The 17165-nt window shown below is 35.6% G+C and overlaps 1 pseudogene; it reads left to right on the forward strand.

Moving 5' to 3' along the window:
• The first annotated feature begins 6889 nt into the window (after positions 1–6889).
• Positions 6890–17165, forward strand: part of LOC137947618 (pre-mRNA-splicing factor ATP-dependent RNA helicase DEAH10-like) — a 28647-nt pseudogene continuing 18371 nt past the window's right edge.

Here is a 17165-nt window from a genome sequence, read left to right on the forward strand (position 1 = left end):
ACCATTCCTTGAATTCCCTCTACCATTGGTTTTGTTGGAGTTCCTCTTGAAGTTCTTGCCCCTAGTATCCACATTTAGGGCAGAATTAAACATAGATGATTCTCAGCCCTTTCTACGAACTTCCTCTGTAAGAATGGTATCCCGAACATCATTAAAGATCAACTTCCCATTGCCTAGAGAGTTGTTGACCGCAACCCTCATAGGCTTCGAACAATTTGGCAGAGACGGCAAAAGAATTAAAGCACGAACCTCATCATCAAATTTAATTTGAACGGAGGTCAATTGATTGACAATTGTGCTAAACTCGTTCAAATGCGATGCCACTAATGTATTTTTTATCATCTTTAAATTGAAAAGTTTTTCATGAGATGTACCGTATTATTTGCGGAAGATTTCTCATACATGTCGGACAAAATCTTCATCATCCCCTCTGTGGTTTTCTCTGACGCCATGTTGTGAGCAACATTCTTCGACAGTGTTAACTAGACTACTCCCAACACTTGTCTATGAAGGAGATTCCTCTCATAATCTTTTATACCTTCTGGTTTCATATCCAGAAGTGGTACATGTAGCTTTTTACTGTACTGATAATCTTCGATCTCCACAAGTCATTGCTCTCAAACACAAACAAAAGCTCTGATATCACTTGTTAGAAATTAGATGCCCTAATTCAAAACTAACAAGAATAATAATAATAATTGCAAAAAAAAAAAGGAAAAGCAAGCACGAGAACAAACAACAAGATTTATGCAGGTTCGCCTCAAGGTGAGACTACGTCTTGTCTTCCGTTGTTGCAATAATCCACTATGAAGATGAAATAGTTTATAAGAGTATTGCACACTTTTACAGGTATTTTTTCTCTAACCTCTCACGCTGCAACTTATGATGCTCCTCGGATGAATGATAAACGCCCCCCCCCCCCCTTAAAGAGGGTGTTGATTAGGCTCCACAAATTAATAGAGTATACTTTGACTAGAGCTAGTGATGTTGGTTCACAGGCTCAGTCTCAAGAGGATTCAACTTTATTTAGTGCCCCTACTAGCAGTAGATAAAATATTGAAACGTCTTGCAATATGGAAGTAGAAGAAGTTAAAGTTGGGGTAGAGATGGTGGATGAGGTTGTGGCGGTGATAATCGGTCTTGCATTCATTGTGGGAAGGTGGGACATATTTTATAATCGGCCTTGCATTCATTGTGGGAAGGTGGGACATATTTCTACCCACTTTTAGAAAAGGATTGGTAAACTAGTTGTGACATATTTCTACCCACTTTTAGAAAAGGATTGGTAAACCAGTTGTAGCAAACAATAGAATAGTTTGTTGTATAGAACATTCCAACAGTGGTGGTCATGCTACCTTTGTAGGTGAATTATCTAAGTTGATTGAGAAGTGGATGATTGATCCATCTATTATGAGTGTTGAGTAGTTCATTGAATTACTCTGACACCATTGTCATAGCCTATACTTCTCTTCTCCTTCCAGGTTTAAGAACTTTCCAAGTTGCCTCTACCCATAGTTGGGTTCCAAACTTTGGTGCTTCGGCACATATGACATGTAAGAAATCTATATTTTTTTTCCTTTCATTGTTCTTCTTTAATTTGTCTTTGTTTTTTTTGTTGAAAGATCACTATCTCAAGTAAGCGGTGAGGGAGTCGTTCTAGTGTCATCCTCTTTATAATTCCTTAGTGTTTATTATGTTCATAAATTTCTTGGTAATTTGTTATCTATTAGTGAAATTACTTCTCAATTGAATTAATCAATTACATTCTTTCCTCGTATTGTGTTTTTTCAGGGTACGTAATTGAAGTAGATGATTGGTAGAAGATATGAGTGTGGTGGCTTATATTACATTAATATGAGGTTGTGTCTCCATCGCATGGTATTAGCTAATTTTACATAAGCATACAACTGACATCTTCATCTGGGACATCCGTTTGTAGAAAAACTTCATCTATTGTTTCTGTCTATTTCATCATCTCTCAGGATTGAGCGTGAACAATGCCAGTTGGGAGAACATCACCGTTCCTCGTATCCTAGTTGTGAAAATAAAAGAAGTCGATATTAGTTTAATTTAGTTCATCGTTCTATGTCCGATTCACGATGTGTCTAGTTACTCTTGTTTTGTGACATTTGTGGATGGTTTTGTTAAAGTAATTTGAGTTTATTTGTCGAAAGATAGGGGGGATTAGTGCCCCAAATGGATTTTTGAAGATCAAGTTCATGTCCAACATGAAGATCATGTCAGTCATGTACATGAAGATCATCTTCGCATTTAGTGTTAGTGTTGATGCCTTCATGTACAGGAAAACAGTTTCTAATGAATAATGCCCACTCATTAGAAAAATATAAAAAACAAGAGAATCTCTAAACCTGTACAATACACTTATAACTACAACATAATCCTCGAACCCCAAATTAGGTAAAACAATAATTATTACTACACGAATAACTTATATAATGTATAATTAAAATATATTAATATATTTATTAATTAAATTAGTTATGTTATGCTGCATTAATATGGTAATTACGTGAGCCAATGAAATACACACATGATTAATTACACGTAATAAATAAATAACGTTACAAATAACAAAAACGAAAGTAATATGTTTAGCTATTAATTTATTAATAACATATGATATACTATAGCCTAAAAATGAATGATTTAAGGGGAAAAATTGATCTAATCATAACTTTAATACAGTATATATTTGTACGTAATATTACCACTATTAAATCACTAATATAATACAATAAATAAAAATAAATATAATGAGTAAATAAAGAATTATTTTATTAAAAACGTAATATGCTTAGTATTAATTAATAATATATTTCCAAAAAATTAAAATTAATCAATTGATCAAATGCATATTATAACTATATTTTATTTATCAGACTTAAATATCTAGTTTAATATAGTAATAAAATTTAATAAATATAATATATAAATAAATACAACTTTATTACTAATGTAATAGAGTTTTATTGTAATAAGCAGTTCGTGATTAATATTAAAATCATCAAATTACAAGTTTAGTACATAAGAACAACACATGTTCAAATACAATAAAAGATACAATCGTCAGTTATCATTCCACATGCAAGTCATTATGTCATCTCGAAATTGTGCGGCTCTTGTGGATTCTAATGCACGCTGCCTCTGAAAGCTTGTTACTTGGGTATCCTCTTCCACAAGACCATCGTTATCATCGTTGTCTGTATCGTCCGTTGCACATAATTGGACCCCATCACCTCCTCCACCAAACTCGTCATCTGAATCATCATCTTCTAAATCAAATATATCATTGTAATCCTCTCTACGTATATAATTGTGCAATATCCTACAAGCAATGACAATTTTTGTCTGCATCTTAAAAGAAAATGGAGTGTCTTTCAACATTTGAAATCGAGCTTTTAAAGCACCAAAAGTTCTCTCAATAGTATTCCGCAAATACGAGTGTCTTCGATTGAATAATTCTTTTTCATTCTTAGGAATATTATCTCCAAATTCTTGCAAATGATACCGAGTTCCTCGATATGGAACCAAAAATCCTGGTAGATTTGCATAACCAACATCGACTAGATAATATTTACCTACAATACAAAATATTTTCTATATTAAACAATTAAAGATAAAATAGATAAAAGATTACCACATAAAAATATATTATTTACCTTCAGGTACAAATATTCTATTTCGACGAGTCAATGCGTCCTTCAGTACACGAGAATCAGCTGCTGATCCCTCCCATCCAGCTAGTACATAAGTGAATTGCATGTTGAATGTACATGCTGCCATCACATTTTGTGAGAGATAACCCTTTCTGTTCTAGAACCTTGGTTGTTCTTCAAGTGGGATGTTCGCTTTGATATGTGTTCCATCAATAGCCCCAGTACAATCCTAATTATATAATTTCAATTAGTATTGACTAAATTTGTATAGTAATCTTAATAGAGGGCAAGTGATGTTACCTTGAAGTATGGATAAAACATTGAATTGTTTAAAATCCTCGAGTGTGTGCGTTCTTAAGGCTGTTTGATGTAAACAGAGTGAAGTTTGAGGATAGTATCCAACACCTTGTTGCAATATTTACGTATGGACCAGTTCGATCTATCAAACATCTTTGTTGTGACACTATAGGCTTGTTGTTGACCAACAGTTAAGAGAAAATAGGCAAGTTGTTCTTCCATTGAGATGGTCTTTGTCGCTGATAAAAACCCTCTGCTATTAAGTATTGTTGCCAATTTGTGAAATACAATTTGATTCATCCTGTAAACTTTTCAAAATTTAACAGGAGATTTGTCTAAGGCCTTTTGCAAATACAACGAACCATTAATCCCGTAAGAATGTGGTACACCTCTATTGCCATGGCATAGATAATATCTTACTATGACGACAATAATACATGCCAATCCAACCATAATTACATCCATATCTTCTTCTGTCATAACATCCATGAGAATATGCAAATTTAAACTTCTAAATAGTCATAAACAAAAATAATGGCTAATCTTCAATCATAACCTATTCATCCAAACTCAACAATCATATTCACATCCATACTCATCCACCATGTTATGCACATAATATATTAAGATAAAAAACATATAAAATAGAAACCTTAACCATACTAATAAGTCTAGCAATGTTATAATTCAAACATCGTCTTTAATACATAACAATCTTCTCAAAAAAGACATTGTACTTAAAACGCATTACAATTAGTTGTTTGCACAATAATTAAGCCACTCGACCCGCTCCCCCACTGTCATTTTTACAAACAAGGCCTTCATACTTGGCGTATCTAACCATCTAGGAGCGCCATACTTTAGTGCTTTTGACATGTCTGAAATTTCCATTAGGGCATTGATCCAAGGTTCTTCGACATCGCGTTCCTTATACTTCATAACACATTTCATAGCTTCAGCGATTTAGCCAACTGCATCAATTAATTGTCTATTGTCTTCAGTGGGCAATTTGCTTCTCTTTCTACGACGTGAAGATGACCCTTTACTTCCACGAGATTGATCCGCTGTCGAATCATTTCCGCTAATGAATTGCGGTGGAGTTCCCATAACTATGTCAACATTGTCAGGCTCATCCACCGGGATAGGAGCCGACACATTATGGATAATTTCATCACCCAGATCTATAGGAGTTGTACTACTATTCCCTAAGGCTATTGTGTTTTCGACTACCATAGCCAATTTGTCGTAAAGGGGGCAACCAGCCTCTTTATGCTCCTACAAGAATAAAACATCATTTATAATGGAATAGAGTTCTTAGTAATGCGAAACAATACAAACTGTTTTACAATATATCATGATTTACTGACCTTAATGTAGTCTTGCCATACAGAATGACATGCAGTAACTCGTTGTGTGGTTGCATCCCAACCGAACTCGTTGTGTGGTTGCATCCCAAACTGTTCTTAGTGTTGAGACAGCTCATTACCGTTTGGTATGTTTTCTTCCATGATCTTGTTCGATTCTTAAGTTGCTCAACAGTTTTTTTATTGATTGCGTCTTCATTGAACTTATTGACAAATTCCGTATATACCTCGTGCTTCCAAACCCCATTGGGCAACTTGTTCCCCATATATACCTGCTCGACTAAAAGATCGAACATTTTGTTATGTTCTTCAAAGCTCCAAAAGTCATATGGTCGACCACTTGGTTGTTTTCTTGCAGCCATTTTCAATCTAAATCCGAGATTGTCCTCATGGAAAAAACTTTGTTAGACAACCATTACCCGTCACGAAACAAAAATCACAAATAAGAAAATACCATGTGGTGGATATTTATAACACCCAAATCTCCTCACCACATGACAAAAACATTCCATAGCACTTCAAATTTTTTAAACAACATTTCAAAATTAATCAACTATTTCCATTGGAGATGCACTAAACAATGCAAACACACACACACACACACACACACACACACACACACATCAAGTCCAAAATCACTGAACACCCCTGGTAGAGCCCCATATGACTTCATAGTCACTACGAATTGTACCTCGTCAGTGATGGGGGTCGGGTTTCGTTGGCTAATGGACGCCCGTGTAGACGACTCAACCTTGTTTGAATTGGACTAAACACCGTAAACCGTAATTGAGAACCTTAAAAAAACCCTAGACCCTAAACCCTAACCCTAGACCCCATACCTCTAAAACCTCCTAAACCCTATACCCTAAACCCTAATTCCAAAAGTTAAACAAAAAACCCTAGATCTTAAAAACCCTTAAAGCCCCAAACCCTAAAACCCTAAACCCTATCACCAAATAAACCTTAACTGAAAAAAATTGAAAAAAAAACTAAACCCTAATTCCAGAACCTAAACCCTAACAATACCATAAATCCATAACCCTAAAAACTTAACCCCTAAATACAGAGCACCAAACCCTAAAAACACTAAACCATAACCCTAATAAAAAATTTAGACCCTAATCCGTAACACTAAATCCCACAATTATGCACAAATAATCCCAAATTAGGCACTGAAACTAAAATTAAATCAAATACAACACTCATTTAATCAGAAAAAAATTAGGGTTTAGTCATACCTTCTGAAATTTGGGGAAAACCGAAGCCGATGGCTGAAATCAAAGCCGAATGGGGAAATCGATGCTGAATCGAAGTAGAAATTAAGAAATCTAAGCCCAAATGTCAAAATCGAAGAAAACCAAAACTAAAATAGGAGAAATCGCAGGAAATCGGAGGGGATTTTGGGGGAAAAGCAAAGAGCGAGAGGGAGAAGGGAGTGAGATGCCACAAGGGAGAAAAGAGGGCGAAGAGACAGAGAGACGAGAGGGAGGCCGAGAGGGATAAGAGAGAGGGAGAAGCGATAGGGAGGTTTAGAGGGAGAGCGAGTCCGAGATGGAGAAGGACGTCGGAAGGACATTCGCAGCGAGAGATGGAGGCAATAGAGAGGGAGACCGGAGAGGGATGGCGGAGACGAGAGAGGGAGCAAGAGAGCTTGGGGTTCAGGGAGACGACAGAGGGGCTGCGGGAACGAGAGAGAGGTGTGGGAATGAAATGAGGAGAAATGAGCGAGACGGTGTGAGCCAGAGAGAGCCCCGCGCATGAGTCATGTAGATGATTCTCAAAATTGGGTGGAAAGCACTTTCTGTCGTTTACTCTTGGGACATGAACTCCTGAGTCATGGATGATCATATACATGACATGAATTTCGGTGCTCCCTAACGACCTCAGGACATGAACTGCGTAATGCGCATGAAGATCATGTCCTGAGTCATGTGCACTAACCCCCCCATAAGATCAAAGTGTTTGATGTATTTGTACAATTTTATTGTGAAATAATGAATCAATTTGTTTTTTTTTTGTTAAGTGTTTCATATAAATAATGATTTAGAATTATGCATTCTCAAATTTTCAATTATTGCTCATACCTTTGCTACATAAAACTTTGCTTATTTATACCCCTCAATCCTTTGAATTTATAATTTATTGACTAGTTTTAGCTAAAAGAAAATATTATGTTTTGTGCGTATATATGTCATGCATATATATATGTAAATCAAAATCTCTCATCCTCTTAGTTATGGGAAAAAATTAATTATTTATCCAGTGGAAAACTCTATTAAAGTAAAATTTTATTTATTTATTATATATATTTTTTAAAATAAAATTATTTATATCCTTTTGAAAAAAATTTGTTTTGAAAGTATCACGAGAAATACACATTAGATTTTTTAGATATTGATACATTATCGTAACGTCTCATATTTTAATTATCTAATAATTTTAAATCCAGAATACAAACTTTAATAATTTTTAAGCTTAAACTTAGAGATATAATTTATATATCTATTACATAGTACGTATGTTCCAAATTCCAACTTCTAATGTTGTATCCGATACTGCCCTTAAGGGGTGGGTGATACACATCATAATATCGGCCCATATACATCATTTATCGACCTATATCCTAAGGATTAAGAAAAGTTAATTTTTAAGTATTATGTATTATTGTAGTAAAAATGAAATGTATGTGGACCTAAACTTATATGAATTTAAGTTTATATTTTTATATATTATATTTTATGTAATTAATATGGATGTATAAAACCCATACAACTCGGATTATAAAGATCCAATACGAATCTAAAACTGGATACTTGCCACAAAGTACAAAGGCAATTTTCTTTGTATGTTGTTCTTCTTCTCCTACTTCATCCGATTTTTACCGTAGAAGTTACTAGAAGTAGCTTTGCCACGTCGAAGTGCCAACTCTAACTAGCACTATAAATTTACGAACACCCTAGCTGCCTCTCGCTACATCAACAAATCTTAGTTGGCGAACCTCTGAAACATCGCTTCTAGGGGTGGCATCGAGCCGAGCCGAGCCTGAACCTACCTATATTCGAGCTGAGTTTGATTTAAATATTTCGAGCCGACCTTCGAGCCGAACCTCGTCTTGAGCCCAAAATTGTTATCGAGCTCAAACCTAAAATTTTTAACCGAGCTTGAGCTTCAACATACATTTAAAACTTTTCAAAAAATATATAAAAAATAAATTGTATCTAAAATTATGCATACATTTTACATAAAATTGGGCATGACCTCTGTATAAAATTTGGCATACCTATATATATATAATACATGTATAAGATTGGGCATAACCTCTACTTAAAATTGAGCATAATCTACGTATATAATACCTATAAATTTTTTGTTTTGTTACAATAAATTTTGTGTCCTTGTCATCCCAAAGCATTTGTTTTTTTGTTTTGACCGATAAAAAAATGTGAGGAATTTGTTAGACAAGTTCAATCTTATCAAAGAACATGTGGCACAGTCTTAAAATTGGTATTCTTTTGTATCTTTACTTCATTGCTGCATGGGTCCAGTACATGCCTTTGTATGAAGGAAGTTATTTAACTATATATAAAGCATATGAATATTGTTTTCTTCGATATATAAGAATTTGGATTTGTTTATTGTGTAGTGATTAGTTATCCAGAAGTTTTTTTGTTTCCAACTAATTATGTTTGATAGATGATAATTGAATCTTGAAGAAAACAGAGATTTTCCTTGTACCGTCTCTAACATCTCTAGCCAGATTATAGCTCAATACGCCTTACAGGGAAGCTTTATTGGATCCATTATTATCCAAATATTCAGTCATAATTGTTGATGAAGCTCATGAGAGAACAGTTCACACAGATGTACTGCTAGGCTTGTTGAAAGGTGTGCAAATCGCCAGGTCAAGGCCTACCATCCAGCAAAATATCTTCAATAAAATTAAAACCGGTGGTGAAGCATCTAATGAAAAAGATGAATTTCTATCTATTAGTTATCTGAAACCTTGTCAGGGTGCAAAGATATCTCCTTTGAAGGTGATTATTATGTCTGCAGGTTTGGATGCGAGGGGATTTTCTGAGTTCTTTGGTGGGGCAAGAGCTGTTCACATCCAAGGGCGACAATACCCAGTGGATATACTTTTATACTTACCATGCTGAACCAGACTATCTGGATGCTGCCTTGATTACTATTTTCCAGGTAATAGGCATCTTAAATTAATTCCTTCAATATTTCTATATGTTGGAGTTGTTGCTCTGATGTCAAGCTGTTTCATATCAAGTAAAGCAGAATTTGCTGTGGTCTGACTAATTTCTCTTTGAATGCAACCGGAAAATGTAGGAAAGGCATGATTTTATCAATTGAATGTTACTATTGTGATAACAAAATTACAAATTGAGCTTGTTGTAAAAGGAAGAGCTGACAACAGAAATCAGAAAGGCATGAATTTCATTGATTCATGTCATGAGAACCGGACAGTGTTGTGTAAAAAAAAAATTGTAAGAACTGGACTGGATTAGCCAGTTCATTTTGGTTGCACCAAAACCAAAGTCTTGTCCAGCTCTTCAGCAGAAACTGCTTTGGCATACAAAAATCCAATGAGTTGGCAGCTGAGTGAACTGGTTGACCGATAAACCGGATGGCTGAACGGGCTCTGTTTTGCTATCAATGTGGTTCCAGCTTTATATGTATTGATGTTTCTTGATTTTTGAAGCTAAAAGTGAAGTGCATTAAGTGGGATTCGAATTTTCAAACTTCTAACCAGGTTGCTAACTACTAATGTTTGGTTTCTGAAAAAAGGAGAAAATAATTTATGTATTATACGAATATGTTACTCCTTATGACACACCAGTTCAACTGGGTTGAAGTCAAACCTGCCTAATATTGTTTCAATGACTTATATGGTTTTGGAAACATTTATCTAGATAATTTTTCAAATTCATGAATGCCAAACGTCAAATTGGCTTATAGACAATTGAGGACTGATGGCCTCCACTAGTTATTGCAATTTCTCTTCCCTCTTTAGCTTGTTGCTTTCTCCCCTCTGCTGCTCCTGTTTCTAGTTCTTCCTTCTCTATGAAGGCATTGCTTGTACCATTGTAGCTGTAAACCAAAATTTTACAGAGTACTTGGAGGCTCCCAGTCTTTGTTTTTTGTTGTAATCTTCTCTTTTGATTGTCTGTTGACTTTCAAGAAGCAATCTATAAAAGATTATTTATTTATTTATTTGTTTATAAGAGAAATGTATGAATACTTGGCAGAAACTTTCAGGCGTACTTTCTTTTGGTCTTATTCTGTAACCTGAACTTTTCAGTGGGTATCACTAGATTTAGTGGCATGGGTTTGAGCTTCAATTCAGCCTGCTTTAGTTTGGTTCCATTCATGAACTTGATTAAATTTTGGGCATCCTGTTTGTTTGTTTGACATACTCTCTCTCTCTCTCTCTCTCTCTCTCTCTCTATATATATATATATATATATATATATAATAGGTAAGTGTAGTATATTTGTCAGTGAAATGGATTAATTGCAAGTCTTCCTTTCTATGTCAGATACATGTGGAGGAGGGACCTGGTGATATACTTGTATTTTTAACAGGGCAGGAGGAAATAGAATCCGTTGAAAGGCTTGTGCAAGAAAGAGTCAGGCAGTTGCCTGAAGGCAGTCAAAAAATCTTAACTGTTCCTATATATTCAGCTCTTCCATCAGATCAGCAAATGCAAGTATTTAGGCCAGCTCCTCCTGGCTCTCGCAAGGTATATTAACTATAACTTCAATTCTGCTATCAGCAAAAACTCTCTAGAATTCAGTATTTGTGCGTGTTTGTCTGTTTCTTTGCAACATAAAGCATTTATACTGAAGGTGGACCTGGTCTTGCCCAAAATGTCTTGTCAAAATTAGTATACCTTCCCCACTAATAAGCTGAGATCTTCCTAGTTTTAACTGATGTAGGACTTTTGTCCCACAAAAATACTTTTCATGCCTAGTAATAGGTTGAGTTTGGTTCCATTCCAAAAAAAGTAGCCACTTAGGAAGCATATGGCTCAACCTTATAATTAAATTGTAACACTTCTCACTGTGGGACTTTTTCCCACTCAATACTTTCCCTCACATCCTGGCTTACACATAATGGGTTTTGACGTGTCCACAACACACAAACAACCTAATTCTCACCTCATAGAGCCCACACAACACAATGACCTGGGCGAGCATTAATTGGGCGTCAGCTTCTCACACACAACTTGCTTTGATACCATTGTTTGGTTGAGCCCGATTCCATCCCAAAATGACTAGTCACTTAGGAGGCCTATTGCTCAACTTTATAATTAAATAATTTTTGTTAACACTTCTCAATGTGGGACTTTTCCCACTTGACACTTAGTCTACTTCACTTACTCTACTACAAAAATGCGCCTCATTCTTGATCAACTTACTTGATGGGTTCAAGTACAGGATACATAAGGTGAGACTTTTGTCCATTGACAGTGTTTTTCTCATGTGTATATAAAAATATGGAGAACACAATGGGCCAGAACATGAGCTCCATGATGACACCTCTCGTGTCTAGTGAACCATCTTGAGATTTGGAGTATACATTCAAGACAGAAAATGGTGGAACTTTTATCTAGCAAGACCAACAGGACATAAACATTTGAAATAGAAAAAAAATTGTCATACACTAAAATTTGATGCATACAATGTTGAATATATGCTAGCAAACTTAAAAAGCAGAGGTACAAAAAGCTTTTGTTGAGATTTTTGATTGTTACCGTGGGTAAAAGCAAAGTTCAACGTCTTGTAGGCTAGGGTAAAAAAACACTCCTAAATTGGCTAGTCATTCTGGGATGGACTTGGGCCCAACTAGACATGGTGTGGGAGCTTGGTGCAAGACTGACTTGTGCATGTCTGAGTGGCAGAGATTTTATTCACTTTATAAGTGGGATAATAAGCCTCTTAAGGTAGCAAGTTATTGTGGGATGGACCTTCACCCAACATAATAAATATTTTAACGATTTGACAAGAAAAGATATTGATATCATAATGCCAGGTTGGTCAAAGCTGATCATGGCAAATTAATGGTTTGTTTATGTGTTTCTGCAGGTCATATTGGCTACAAATATTGCAGAGACGTCTGTAACAATTTCTGGAATCAAATATGTGATAGATCCAGGGTTGGTAAAAGCTCGTGCTTACAATCCAGTTACAGGAATGGAGTCACTAATTATCATTCCTACTTCAAAAGCACAGGTTCTTCAAAGGAGGTATCCTTCATAGTCCTTGAGTGTGTCCCATTTATGACGCTTGATTGGAGGGACAGTCTTTGCTTAGCAAGCGAGTCAGCCAAATGAATGGCTGATCTCTGTACATGGTTTCAAGTAAAAATAGAAAAGGAGGAAACATCATGAAAAGATTTCAAAAGCTGCCAAGGAGGATCAGCTGCCCTGGAGCACCACTCAGTGAAAAAATTGGTGTCAACTTGAATGCCACAGAGCCCAACACACAACCATAAATATCACGCTTTATTACACCATGTGGGGGAGTCCATCTGGCAGTAAATTCTCCAGGGCACTGAATGCCAAGTTACAAGTTTCCAATTGTCCTTTATAACACCCCGTTGAAGACTGTCAAATTCAGGGAGGGTACTGATCCAGACCAGAATGGTCCTTGACATTCTGGCCTGTGTGATTCTCGGTCAAGTATTGTCATCTTGGTTACTATTTCTAGGTTGGAACCATATTTGTATAACCGTTCTTATATCTTTTTGGAAAAGATGTTACGAATTATACTTCTGAAGCTCTCTTCTTTTTTCTTTTCTATTAGGAAGAAAAGATTTAGAATAGATGTAAAATCCTATGTGTAGTTAGGAGCAGACAGAATGTGGTATCACATTTGCCAACTTGCTACTGGACAACCTATTATTTTTATTGGAGGGGCGAGTTACTGATTGTGGAGAATTGGAAATTGAATCTCAGCAAGTTGGCTTCTCTTCCTGTAATTTATGATATTCTAAATGAAGATTGTTATCTTCGTTTGCCAAACTCTAATGGAGTTGTGTTTGATTGGTTCAAAATGCTGGCTAGAATTATATACAAAACTCTCTAGGTCAGAAGGTAGAGAAAGCAACCGCTATATAGCCTACACTAATTTTGCTCTTTCATCCTACATCACATGAAATTTTTCTTTCAGGGCTGTTTTTTGTGTTTTGTTTCTTCAATTAAATTGTTTTGCTCCTTCTTTTCTTAAATTCCTTACTTATGTTATGATGCTTCAATTTCCTCAATTCTTGCTTTCAAAAAAAGCAAATCAGGCAGCACTGAGATTTGCCATATCTTAGTCCATGTCTAGTTTATAATATCTCTTGCTGGACCATTCATGGTGTAACTGTTACTGAATGAAAATATTTGTTATAGTGGTCGTGCAGGGCGTGAAGGTCCTGGCAAATGCTTCCGGTTGTACCCTGAGTCTGAGTTTGGCAAACTAATGGATTCTACAGTTCCTGAGATCAAATGTTGCTCTACAACTTAAGGCTCTCGGTGTTGATGACGTTATTGGGTTTGATTTTATGGAAAAACCTTCAAGGTAAGAGAATGAACTCCTAATTTTTTACAGTAAACAGGAGAGACCTTGAAGGTGTATTTAATGTTCATATTTGAAAATTCACTACAATGTTAAGTTGTTTTTAATGTTTAAGCTGTGAGAAGTGTATCTTGATGGAAACAAATGTTTTTATAGTATGTCTATATTGAAGGCTTCCCGTGATTGGGTTTATTAACCAATTTCATTAATCAGTGGGAGAGAAAACAAAAAGTTTATATTTCAGTAATCAGTAAACTCATCTTTCTTAGTTTGTATTTTTGGCATTCTGGGTTGATGTATATTGACTTTGTTCCATAAACCCCCATGTACTTCTCTTTTCACAAGGGTGTTTATTTATTAACTAAATACATAGTTATTTTCATCTAAGAAAAAATAAAGGGCCTTGTTGTAGTTTTTTCTTGTTTGTGTTCTTGTTTTGAAAGGGCTGATATTGTAATTTCCCTTTTTCAATTGATTTAGAAGATTTTCTCTTACAGTATGTTTGGCCATAACATTGACTAAAAGGAGTTTTAAAGCTGTAGAAACACTTGTCATAATTTGTTCGTTATGGTATCTAATGCATCAATGACCTGCAACAGGATGGCCATTGTAAAGTCACTGGAGCAATTACTTGTGCTAGGAGCACTGACTGATGATTATAAATTGTCAGATCCGGTTGGACGTCAGATGGCCCGGTTGCCCCTGGATCCTATTTATGCAAAAGCACTCATCTTAGCTAGTGAGTTCAACTGCTTGGAAGAAATGCTGATAACTGTTGCAATGTTATCTATGGAGTCTATATTTTATGTGCCTCGGGAAAAGCTCGACTGCTACTGCCATATCTATAATTGATAATCTTGTGGACGTATTGCATATATTGCGCGTGTATATTACCTGTCTTTCATCATCCTTAATGTTTGCATAGGAAGTGTTATGAAGTGATTCATGTGCCTATCATTGTTTCTCAAGGTGGTGAAATGGAATGTCGTAAAGTCTTATCTAACATATATGCTTGTCAAGTACACCTGCATGAATTATGTAGGCGGTTAGACCATTGCCCAGGACAAGTCAATGAGAAAAGAGAGCCAATTTATTTGAGTGGTTTGTACCAATCTGTATTTTCAAGCCTAGCATGGACCATCCCTTGGTATCCCCAGGGTATTAATTTAACTTAGCAGTAGCTGTCAGTTTTGAAATATTAATCAACTTCATGAGCTCAGATGACAATGATGATGAAAGGTGATTTTATTAATAGAAAAGAGATGGATCCTGTGGAGAGGAGGTTTTGGCATGGAGAGAGCCTCATCATTCGACAGGAAAAGCAGAGTAGCTAAGCAGAGGGTATTGGAAGGAAATTTAAGACGACAAGATGTTTGGGATGATCTTTCTTCAAGTTTTGCCATTGAGTGTGTTGATCTTGAACTAAAGGGGAGACCCCTTTTTAGCTTCTGAATTTTCTCAGAAATTAAGGTGCTTCTGAAGTGGTTGCAGCTGTATGTTCAGCACTTTAAAAGTCCTCTTATGGCTGAAGATGACTTTTCTACAGTATAAGACAATACTGATCTTTGGTAGCTTCACAAACCAGCTGAGTCTTTTGAAGAGAACTTGTTGCATTTACAAAAATATCAAGGGCTTTAAGAAGAAAAAAATAAAGAAGCCCCTCCATATCTCTTGTCATGAATGTCTCATTTTTCACTGGATTAAATAAAAAGGTGTAATTACAATGGTAGTCATTGCCTCTTTTTTTGCACTATATCTGTAACGTGCCTCAACTAATGAATATTCTTAGGTGCATGCTTTTAAATTCTTTGAGCACTCTTCTTTCCTCATGCTCTAATACATTTTGATAAAAAAAGGAATTGTAACTCGTTGATTTGAATCTTTAATGGCTTACAATGATTTTACTTGGATAATAGGCAAGAGCTGCGAGGAAGTCCTTTGCTAGTCTAGAGGGTGATCATATAACCTAGGTAAATGTATTTAGGGCATCTGCACAGAGTGTTTGGAGAAAGTAAGAAGGCAAATATGAAAGAGAAATCAATAGAGAAAAACTTGAGTAAATGGTGCTGGGAAAATTTCATCAATAATCGTTCTCTGAGGCATGCTCGAGATGTTCACAGGTTGGTGTGACTAGATTTTGCTCAATGTTTTGGGTGGTCATGATTTTCCTTACTCAATCGTTGTGGGTGGTAAGAGGCATGCTCAATCGTTTTCATGAATGGAAAGTAAAAGAAAGAAGAGACGTCAACTTGTACAAGAAGATAAGGTTGTTGAACTTCTGACCATTACTTTTATTTTTTTGAGAATAGCCTCTTACCATTACTAATATGATTACTTGAAGTGTTTAAACAATACATAATTATGAAATGTAAGAAATGTATAATTAACTGAAGAAAGACCCTACTTTCATTTAAAAAAAAATCAATACCCTATTCTATAGCTTTTGACTCTCCTTCAAGTTGCACATAGTTTTCCAATGTGTCCTACTTTCTATAAAGTGGAGAAAACAGGTTAGGAGACAAAACTTTATTGGGATTATCTCTTGACTGGTGTTTGAAGTGAATATGCAAGCATGTCTTTCCACTGATTATTGTTTTTTTTTATAAGATGGTGATCTATTTAATATCTTGTTCTTTCATGGAATACTAGATTACTTGCCATAAAGATATTTGTCTGATTCTTACTAGTCAGTTCATTAAGATGTGTAGCCGAGAAACCAAACATCTTTCCTTTGCTCTACTTCTACACTGACTCTAGTCTTTATGATTTGTTTCTTGCTTTCCCATGTAATCAAGTTCCTTGCACCAAGCTTCCCCTAATTGTGCTTTTGGGATAAACAGCATCTTTCATATGATATATCCAATTCATTTGTGGTTCATTGTCTTTTTTTCAGCCAAATTCAAGGCCACGTCCGACAGATAGGTCTACGTATTTCTTCATGTGGAGATGACATGCTTCAGTTTCGCAAATGCCTCGCTGCATCCTTCTTCTTGAATGCAGCAATGAAGCAACCTGATGGATCATACAGGTTTGAAACTTCAGAAAGATGGATTGCCTTTCTTCCTTTTTGAATTTCTCATCATGACAATGGTCACAATCTTTTTTTATTTCCATTTTCCTTTTTCTATTGTTGGGAAGGAATCTTTATGTTTCTCCAAAAAAAAAAATGCATGTACATGCATCATAATACATTGCCATGCATTTATGCATGGCTCAACTCCTTCTAGCATCAAACAAATAATCATCAAATAGAA

The sequence above is a fragment of the Aristolochia californica genome, unplaced genomic scaffold (assembly GCF_029961685.1).
Source record: "Aristolochia californica isolate CCGP_79_NKW_82.1479 unplaced genomic scaffold, dmAriCali1.0.hap1 SCAF_13, whole genome shotgun sequence".
Taxonomy (NCBI): domain Eukaryota; kingdom Viridiplantae; phylum Streptophyta; class Magnoliopsida; order Piperales; family Aristolochiaceae; genus Aristolochia; species Aristolochia californica.